General features: G+C 35.8%; 1 pseudogene; it reads left to right on the top strand.

Moving 5' to 3' along the window:
- The first annotated feature begins 598 nt into the window (after window positions 1-598).
- On the top strand, window positions 599-1,225 carry LOC106410312 (annotated as a pseudogene).
- The last annotated feature ends 9,713 nt before the right edge of the window (window positions 1,226-10,938 follow it).

Genomic DNA, 10,938 nt, shown 5'->3' with positions numbered 1-10,938 from the left:
TCAAAAATTAATGAAACATTGACTTTTGATTGACCGTGGCACTTTTCGTCACCACAGTCTCCGAATTAGTGACATGGAATCTGATGTGGATGGCCTAGGAGTGAAGGAAACCCTTCTTTATATATATAGATAGATTAAAGAAATTAAAATTCATGGAATCTTTTAAAAGTTCAAATCCCAAAATCAGATCATATTTCTTCCCAAAAGCCCAAGTCCATACCTCCCTCCTTCATTCATTTCCTAAACACAGGGCTGGCTTATTAGGGGACAAGCGGTGCGACTGCCCCGGTTCCAAGCCCAATGTCCCCCGTATAATAATAATTAAGGGGTCTAATTTTATATAATTTTATATTTTTATATATAAAATAAATTATAAATATAATAAATAAAACTGAAAAGGGGCCAAAATTATTTGATAGGTATATAGTTTTATTTTCACTACAAAATATATAATATATTACTGATTAAATTTTAAAAATATTTTAAACATTATCGATATATAAATTTTGGAGAGTAAAATTTTTTATTTTTGCCCTAGGGCGCCGGCCTGCTTAAACAAACAAGATCCTGTGAACAAAATCTTTCCATTTTTCTCTTTTAACTCACAAAGTCACAATCATCGTTTGCTCCATCTGATAAAACCCACAAACTCTTTTTCTTTTTCATCATGACGACAGCAACTTCGATGAACCCATCTCTCTTTCGTGTAATCTGTATACTCCATTCTGTAATAGCTCTAACAAGTGGAACCCTGATGATGTTCTACACAGAGAAAGCGTCCATCTTTGGACCAGGAAGTGAGATTGCTAGCAAACTAAAAGGTTCAACGCCACATGATGAGCTTCTCATTCAAATTTCTCAGTCGTTCTCTTGCTTCTCTTTGCCATTGGGTTTGTACTGTTCATGGTGTCTTTCGTGAAAGACAGAGAGTTTCATAGCTTCTTCGCTGGAGGGTCTGTGATTCTTTACGTGTTAATGGCTTCGTGGAGGGTTTTGTTCGAGTGGAGAATCGAAGATCTTGCTTATGAATGGCCCAAACAAGCTCTTGGAGACATAGCTTTGGGGATCTCTTGGGTTTTCTTTCTTGTTTATTCATGGAGAGAAAAGTACGATTGATTGGTTGATGATGTAATTAGTTTTTGTTCTAACTTGTGGGATAAGTAAAAAGATTTCATCTTCAGATTTGGTAAAAAGGAAACTGAAAGCATTTGTCCGAATTCAGACAAGATCAAACAATAAACAGTTTGGATTCACATATATATATATTCAGAAGATCAAAGTATTAAAACGACTGATTTTTTAAATATATTTTGTGTTGTTTTTAATGTCTTGTTCTATATTAATATATGCTGTGTAGATTTCCTATTAATCCATCGAAAATCATTCTGAAAGGAGAATCTGATATTCTTATTTTAGATTACATATTTACATATTTACATTATTATATTTGTTAATTGTTAAACTCTTGTCAATTTGTTAAAAAAACGTAAACATATGTTTACATCTATATTATTAAAAGAGAAGTACCAATTTGAAAATGTTCTTATTTCATTAATTCAACTTCCTATTTTTTTCTTGTCTTTTTCAGTTGCATTTATGAAATATCCTAAAACGAATAAAACTGCCTAATTTATTACTTGTCTTTTCAGTTACATTAATGAAATATGCTTAAATGAATTTAAACTTCCCATTTTATTGTTTGTCTTTTTCAGTTACCTTAATGAAATATCCTTAAATAAATTTGGACATAATGTCATTTAATCAACAAAAAAACTCATGAGTTATCCTTACGTGCATAATTTTAATAATGGAGATTTTAAAAAACGTGCATCATTAAAATGTTACCTAAAACATACAACAATATATAACATGCATCAATAAAACTAGAATTTCACTCACACAATTGTACGGATATTATTTTCATTTGATTAAATTAAAAAATATTTATTTATTCAAAAAATATTTAAGAATGACTATGTTTTTAAAAATTATATGGTATTATTGCTAATAACTCATTTGTCATTTGCTAAATTGTTCAAAATAAAAATTTAGCATAATATAACTCAATTGTCATTTCCTAAATTTATGGTTTTTATTTATACTTTTTATTATTTAATTATAATATTTTCATTTTATATTTGAAAGAGAAATGAATTTTCTTTCAAACAATATTTTTGTAAATGTATTTTTTTAAAAATAATCAATTTAAATTGTTATTATCATTGAATATAATTATTTTTGACATAATTTGAGTTTTCGTTTACATCAAAACTTATCATGTTTTAGGATAATTTTAATTTAAAATTTAATTTTCATATTTTTCAAACAAATTCTAAAAATATTTTTTAAATATTTTGTTATAATTTTTTAAAAAATATTGAGTTGCATTTCAAATAAAAAGGTAAAGATATTAAAAATATTCTAATTAAAATATGTAAAATTTAATATAGTTTTAAGGAAATGGTCAAAATAAAAAAAAATTACACATAAAAAAAATCATGATTTTTGTTAACTAGGCGGATCATTATTTATATGATATCGCAAACGAAAGAAAAATTTATGTTTTTACAATTATCTAATTAACTATGTATACTCATTTTTTTTATATTTTTTTATATGATATCACACATTCGTAAGAAAATAGATAGTTTAAGATGCAAAAAAAATATATTTATTTAATGAATATAATATGAATGAATATTATAAATACATAATTTAATAAAATAAATAATTAAAAACTGAAAATTCATATCCGCGCTGGCCAGGGTCTAGTGCTAGTTATAATAAATGATGGAATTTTGAAGGATCATATGACCTGTACAGCTTGTTTCATGAGTGTCTTGCACACGCACTATTAGCTTACTTTAGTTGGTAAATCGTGCACATGGCTGGGAATGACATTATGTACGTGTCCGAAGCTTCCTTACAGTCAAATCCATATAGAAATCACCTACGTTCTTACTGACACTCCTTGTCATTCTTAGTTGTCTCATCTTCCCCAAATTGCACTTAAACTACCAACGCGAGTTTCCCTAACATAATTCTTCATAAAATATAATAAGACAATTCTCTTGCTTAAAATAACATGAACATTGATTTGGTTTTACTATATGAAAATTCACGAGTTCCCCTAACATTATTTACGTACGTAAAAAATATAATATGTCAATTCTCTTGCTTTGAATAACATGCATATATTTTTCTCATCAGTTGTTTTATATTAATCCCAAACGGAAAATCCAAAGTCACAAAGACTAATCATCTCCAACCCTACAACAATTCTCTAAGGCTGATATCACCAAAAAGCAGATTAAACACAGACCTCGCCCATCACAGTCAACAGTAAAACATGTGGCAGAACAAAATATACCAGCCACCTTCTACCAATCAATGAGACCAAATGGTCATACACAAAAGAATTAGACCACACACACCGTACAAACATGCGAGACACTATAATTAAACAGAGGGAGAGCATTCCTCATCAACAAAAGCACATTTTAACTACTTCATATAACCTGTGGCAACGTAAGATCGGGTCAACCAAACCTTGTTATACTATCAACAATGAGGAAAGCCCCTCTATTCTTTTTATCTCCTACTCCATTCTCCACCATTCTATCTAGAGAGTTTTTTAAGCATTCAGTCCTTTGAAACTTAAAAGATGGCTAAGCTTTCGGTCTAAGCCGTACACCAACCAAACAAGCATCTTCCATAGCAGGCCCGTCTCATACTCACTGTGGACCCTGTGCAAAGTCTACTTTTTTACAGCAAGAAGTAAAAGGATTTTGTAAAAAAAGGCCCTAAATATTTCTAAAAAAAGCCCTAAACACTAACAAAAATTTTGTAAAAATATTTTGGACCCTGTGCAAATGTTCCTCTGGCACATGCCAAGAGACGGGCCTGTTCCATAGCAAACATCACCTTATTTCTTCTGTGATCAATCTTGCATTCAATCGCCCATTGTAAGACTTGAATATGAGCTCTTGGATATTTGAAACAAAGTAAAATGCTCTCCTACTATCATCTCTCAACACCCAAGCAGCACCTCCCCTCTGACTTGATGCTTTTCAAGAAACTCTAGTATTACATTTGGCCAACAATGGCAAGGGAGCAACCCATCGTGTTCCATTCTTCAACTTGAATGTACATTTATTTATCAACTTCCCTATCCAATTTCTGAGCTAAAAAACAGAAATCCGCCTCCTTATTGATTTTGGCCACAAGTTCATTGGCTAAGAAAAACTTTCTTTCAAAAAAGAAGTCATTTATGGTTTTCCATAGATACCAGATAACTCAAAAGTAACATCTTCTGATTTTCACCAGGATACATCGGATTTAATCAAAGTTGAGCAGGTGATGAAATTTTGAGGAAAAAAAATTCTCATTGATTCTGTCATGAGGGGTAGGAATGTTACATAACACCCGTACTTGTTTTGCAATAGAGCATGTAAAAACTATATGGTTCACAGATTCCCCTCTGAACCCACATAGTTGAGAGCAAGGATCCACGCTTAGTCCTCTTTTGGCTAGAAGTTCCCCATCAAAAATATCATTCGAAAGTGCTCGCCACATGAATGATTTAATCTTAGCATTTGTATCCACTTTCCAAATAGCTTCTTTGAGCTCATTTAATGATGGTCTCGTTTCAGCTTGATGGCCTCATTTATGTAACATTCCCACCCCTTACAATATCACTACAAGAAAACAGCAAGGATACTGAGGGAAAAAATCGTCAGAATTTCATCGGAATAACGTTATTCCGAAGACATACCGACGAAACAAGTCATCGAAAATAATTCCTCGGAATTTCTTCTTTCCTCGGAAATCCCTCGGAATTTTCCGACGGAATTCTGAGGAAACAAATTTCCGAGGAAATTCCGAGGATCACTAGTTTGTCGGAAATCTCCTTGGAGTATACCGAGGGAGAACTTCGTCGGGATATTTCCTCGGAAGTTCATCGATCGATGCGTTTTTGGACATATATCCATCGATCGATCCGTTTATAAAAAAACGTTCGGAATATACCGAGGGACATCTTCCTCGGAATATTCCGAGGAACATGTCCCTCGGTATATTCCGAGGAACATGTCCCCCGGTATATTCCGAGGAAAGGTGTCCCTCGGTATATTACGAGGAAGATGTCCCTCGGTATATTCCAAACGTTTTTTTATAAACAGATCGATCGATGGGTATATGTCCAAAAACGCATCGATCGATCGAGTGAAAAATATAATTAATTTCCTCGGAATGTAAAAAATATTAATTTTTTAAAAAAATAAAATTTTTGAAATTTAAATTCGAAAATATAAAATTAAAATTAAAATTGAAATCATATTAATTAATATTCAAAGTTTCACAAATAAAAATAAAACATTCCAAATTTTTGGAAAAAAAAAAATCTACGGGTTTGGCACGTCCGGGAACACCTCGTTCGGGTACATCCTCTGCATCATCTCCATCATTTGCTGGTTCAGCCTCCTCTGTGCCTCATAGCCCGCCTGTTGAGCCGCCATCTGGGTCTCCAACAAAGATATGCGATCATCCTTGTCCTTCAACTGAGCCGTAAGTACTTCTGGATCAACAAAGGGCGGTGGTGCAGAAGAAGGAGGAACCGACCAAACGTCCCTTCTTCTTTGGAACCAACTGAATAGAAAATAGCCAAATTTACAAATTTAAACCAAGAAATAAATGAATTGAACTTTAAAAAAAAGAACTTACGGATTCAACGATTTCGTTGATTCAAAATCGGGACAAGTTGGTCGAAGCCATCGAAGCGTCATCCTCGGTTTGAAGCTGAGACACTTCGTCTACCACCTGAGTTTGGACCAGGTCGACCACGTCCCTCACAAGACCGTCATCAATCTGGCCGGTCTTCTTGTTGGTATACGACCTCCTCATTAGGGCGAGATCATCAACCGGCTCGCCATCATTTTCTTCCGCCTTGAAAAAAAACATAAATTAAAGAAACATTAGAAATTAGAAGAAATGCACAATAAATTAAAATTCTGAAAATCAAATAATTGAAGAAAAAGCGGTTGAACTTACCATGCGATCTCCCAGAGTGGCAATAGATTGAGCACCCAAGTTATGCTTGTAGATGCCTTTCCCTTTACGGTCGCTCCTGCGGTTGGTGGAGTTGGTGGAAGAAGTTTCTTTCGTCTCTTCCTTATCCCAATGCGCACACAACTCCTTCCAGACCGTGTCGTTCATCGACTTTGGGACCTTTTAATAAAAAAAAAAGAAAATAGTTTAATAAATTAAAAAATAGTTTAATAAAATAAAAAATTGTTTAATAAATTAAATCGAACCTTATTGATTTCCCACTTCTTCTTCCACTCGTGGATCTGCTTCCCATAGTTGTCCATAACTTTATGGACGAAGTGGTGATAGATAAAGAGCGTCTCATCGGAATTCCAGTTGAACTCTTGCTGAAAAAAAAACACAATTAGTAGAAAATTTATATTAAAGATTAAAAATATAAGTAAAAAATTAGAATACTTACCGCAAACTGACGAAACCACAGAACCTGCTTGTCGGTAGGGAAGTGAGTGAAAGTCGGATGTCCCCTGTCTAGGGCCAAGTACAACATACGGTTGATCCATGCGCTGATCCCGTTCCCGGATTGGTTGAACCTAATAAAAAGAACAAACGGTTAATAATGAATCCAAATTTAAAGAAAAAAAAATGTTTAATTACCATGTTTGACACCGTCCATGTGGATACGGAGTGAGATACGGAAGATGGTCACGACCGGGCTGTTGCACCAACTCCGCAACACTCATCACTCCCGGAGGACCCGGAGGAGCAGGAGCGGATGCAGCAGCAGGAGCGGATGCAGCAGCAGGAGCGAGAGGAGCAGGAGCGGGTGCAGCAGAGGGAGATGTATGGTTGGAGCTGTGGGGCGAAGGGGAATCCTGAAAATGGCTGGAATCCCGAGACTGGCTCCCCGTAGCACCACGACCACGACGCTGTCGAGGCCGGGTCTGATCATCATGAGACCTGTAAATTAAAAAAATATATTTAATAAATACAAAAATATATAAATTAATTTAAAAAAAAAAAATCCCAAATAATTTAATCACAGAAAAAGATTTATAGATATTAAAAATATTTAATAAATATATAAAAATAGTTCTAATAAACAAAAAATAGTTTTAATAAATAAAAAATAGTTTAATAATTACAAAAAATAGTTTTAATAATATATATATATATATATTAAAAATATTTTTAAATCCCAAATAATAGTTTTTAATCACAAAAAAAGTTTTATAGATATTAAATTTTTTTTTGTAAAATCCAAAAAATCGAATTTATATACAAAAAAGATTTTGTAAAATCCAAAAAATCGAATTTATATAGAAAAATCGTTTTGTAAAATACAAAAATCGATTTTATATACAAAAATCGATTTTATAAATACAAAAGAATAAAAAAAAATTATAAAAAAATTCTAAATCAATTCAACAAAACAAATTATTCAACCAAATCACAATTCTAAACCTATTATACAACCAAATCACAATCCTAACCAATCACCCTAACAAAAATCTATCAAGACTACGCAAAAACCTAACAAATAGAACCTAAGAGAGTGGGATAGGGTCCTTACATGATTTGTGTAAGAGAAGGGGGAGATCGCCGGAGATATCGTCGGATTTCAGGGGGAAATCGCCGGAGAGAAGAGAGGGGTCGCGCAGAGGAAGAAGAAAGAAATGGAGAAGAAGAAGGGACTCGTGGTTATAAAACCTAGGGTCCGACGGACATTATCCGTCGGAATTCCGTCGGAATTCTAATTTTAATTTTCGCGAAATATTTGTCCGGTAAAATGAAAATATTTCGAGGAAATACCGAGGAACTAGTGTTTGGGGTTTCAAAATATCAATTTTTTTTGCCGTATTTCATTTCTTATACAATTGTAATGCATACCATTGAGGATTATTTGTATTGGTGAGCATAAACCATGAAATAACAAATTTCAAAACTAATTGAAAGTGTTCTCTTTACCGTTCATTAAAAGGTATAAGTGTTTCTCTTATGTTGTGGGATTTCGTTCATACAATCGGAAAAGTGTTAATTATACGGTAAGGAACAAATTTTTGACTTCATAATGAACGTAAGACACTTAATAAGGGTTATATAGGTGTTATTCAAGCCGCAAAATGTTGTTTTCGGTTTAAAACCCCTATTTCCTCGGAATTTCCTCGGATTATTCCGAGGGAATTCCGAGGAAACCCTTTTCTTCCTCGGAATTCCGTCGGAATATTCCGAGGAAACTCCGAGGAACTAGTGTTTGGGGTTTCAATACGTCAATTTTTTTTATAAACGGATCGATCGATGTATATATATCCAAAAACGCATCGATCGATCACTAAGATGGACCAAAGCGTAACAATGTGATCGATCGATTAGATTATCCCATCGATCGATCGAGAATCTCAAGCGTTCCTCGGAATGTCCTCGGAAAATCTCGTACGTTTTTTTATAAATGGATCGATCGATGTATATATATCCAAAAACGCGTCGATCGATCACTAAGATGGACCAAAGCGTAACAATGTGATCGATCGATTAGATTATCCCATCGATCGATCGAGAATCTCAAGCGTTCCTTTGAATGTCCTCGGAAAATCTCGTACGTTTTTTTATAAACGGATCGATCGATGTATATATATCCAAAAACGCATCGATCGATCACTTAGATGGACCAAAGCGTAACAATGTGATCGATCGATGAGATAATCCCATCGATGGATCGAACAAAATCCCGGGAGCCTTTTTTTAAACGCATCGATCGATCTGTATTTGTACAAAAACGCATCGATCGATGCGTGTGCGGAAAACAGAATTATAAGGCAAAACCCGAACTTTCTGGATCAAAACCTCAGAACTCTCATCCCCTCCGATTTCCCCTATAATTCGACCCTCCCCCCTTTTTCTCTCCCTATAATCATCCGATTTGAACAATTTTGGGCTCTATTCCCCTTGATTTTTCGAGCTCTACCTGATTCCTACACTCGTTTTCACCCTAAGACAGGTATACTCCGTGAATCTCCACATTCTCAAATCTTGTTCTTGAGCAATTTTTTAGGTTTTGTGAATTTCTTATTTCCGTGTTGATTCCTTGATCAAATATGCATGAAACAGATGTTTAAACATGGAATAGAACACAATTGTCTGTGATCAACGAGTTTGGAATAGGATTTGAGATGATTTAGGGATTGAGAATTTTTTTCAATTTGGTTTTTTTATCACAACTCGCTTGTTTTTTATCAAAACATATACTGCATACTCACTTGTTTCAAAGATTCTATTTTGTAGAGAATGAAGCGCACGAAAACATCAGCAAAGAAGAACACACAAGAAGAGGGTTCGTCTCAACGAGAGAAGCAAAGGCCAAAGAAGTGGGATAAGTCTGATACCACCCACTACAACAACATGAAGAAGGTAGCCGTTCCGGCTACACAACTAGCATGTCCTAAGACGATGACAATATTGGGAATCAAATCAGACATTGAAGGGCTGTTCCAGAACATGGGTCTAGGCCAACTATGCAACCTCAACGAACCCACTTATCCGGAGTTGGTACGCCAGTTCATAGCATCCGCATACGTCAGCCATCCCGATAATAGCCATCAGGAAGGTTTTCTGGCATTCGTAGTGCAGAAAGTATACTTTGAGGTATCTTTCACAGACCTCTGCGGACTATTTGGATTGAGTGCAGGGGAGAGGACACCTGGTCTTTATTGGACTTCAGAGCTGTTGAACTTCTGGGAAACGATTGGCACAGGGGTTTATAGATCTTCTCAGGCAAAGGAGTCACTTATCCGGAGCCCAGTACTGAGATATGCCACACGCCTCATTGGCTCATTGCTATACGGGACAACCACAGCCGCATCAGTCACGCAATGAGAGTTGTGCCTCCTGTACCAATGTGTGAGGCATTTGCTACCGGCATTTGGAAACTCTACATTCCCACCTTCTACTGCCTTCAACATGGGAGCGGTGCTGGCCGCAAACTTAGCAGGATACAAGGGGAAAGTAACCAAATCCAAGAGCAGTGCATGTGGATTTGGTGCAGTGATTACTCGGATCCTTACACATGTGGGTGTAGACTGCGAGAACCATCAGGTAGCAATGGACAGATCGAACAACATTGCTTGGAACTACCTGGATGTCATTTCTCTAGTAAGTAAGGAGTTCATAGCTGGTCCCCACTCGAGGATTGATCAGGATGGTCCTTACGTCTACGTATTCCAGGACCGAGCGAAGAAAACACTCTACTGCCACCTGCCTCAGATCGGCCTGACTGCTCTACTTTCAGAGGCTGCAGTTGAGTTCCTACCCCCTGCTACCGCACTAGTAGACAAGCCATCCTTCTTCACGCTAAAATATCAGACCAAAGGCAAGGCCGTGGATGATGAAGAAGGAGAAGATGAGGCTGCACAAGCCATTCCAGATGATTCACAACCCCATCAGCTACTCCCATCAGACTCTAGCCAGTACAAGCTGCAAGAGCTTCCACCGAACGCCACTTCGCGCCAGCAACAACATTGGAGAGATCAGAGCATAAAGACAAACAACGACATGCTACACAATATCTGGGCTGCCATTTCACGTATCAGGCCGTGTCGTTGCCAAAAGGATGATGTAGTTCATCGGGACAACTCTCTATCCAGCTCTGGTTCGGGTTCGAGTGGTACACACAGGGTAAGAAAGAGGTCCAAGAGACCCAAAGATGCAGGAACATCTGGAGCAGGAGACGAGGAGTAGGAGCTATGTTTTTTTTTTCGGTTAATTTTGAACTTAGTTTTTTTTTTATTTTTTTTCTTAATTATGAGTTCGTATTTCTTTTACATGGTTTCTTCGTTTTATTTGGTTGTGTTTTGAGTAGTTTTTAATTCGTATTCAGCTTTGCCTTGCTAGATAAACCAA

This window comes from Brassica napus, chromosome C6, assembly GCF_020379485.1.
Source record: "Brassica napus cultivar Da-Ae chromosome C6, Da-Ae, whole genome shotgun sequence".
NCBI lineage: Eukaryota > Viridiplantae > Streptophyta > Magnoliopsida > Brassicales > Brassicaceae > Brassica > Brassica napus.
Note: the sequence above shows the minus strand (reverse complement) of the source record. Positions and strands in the feature narration are given on the sequence as shown.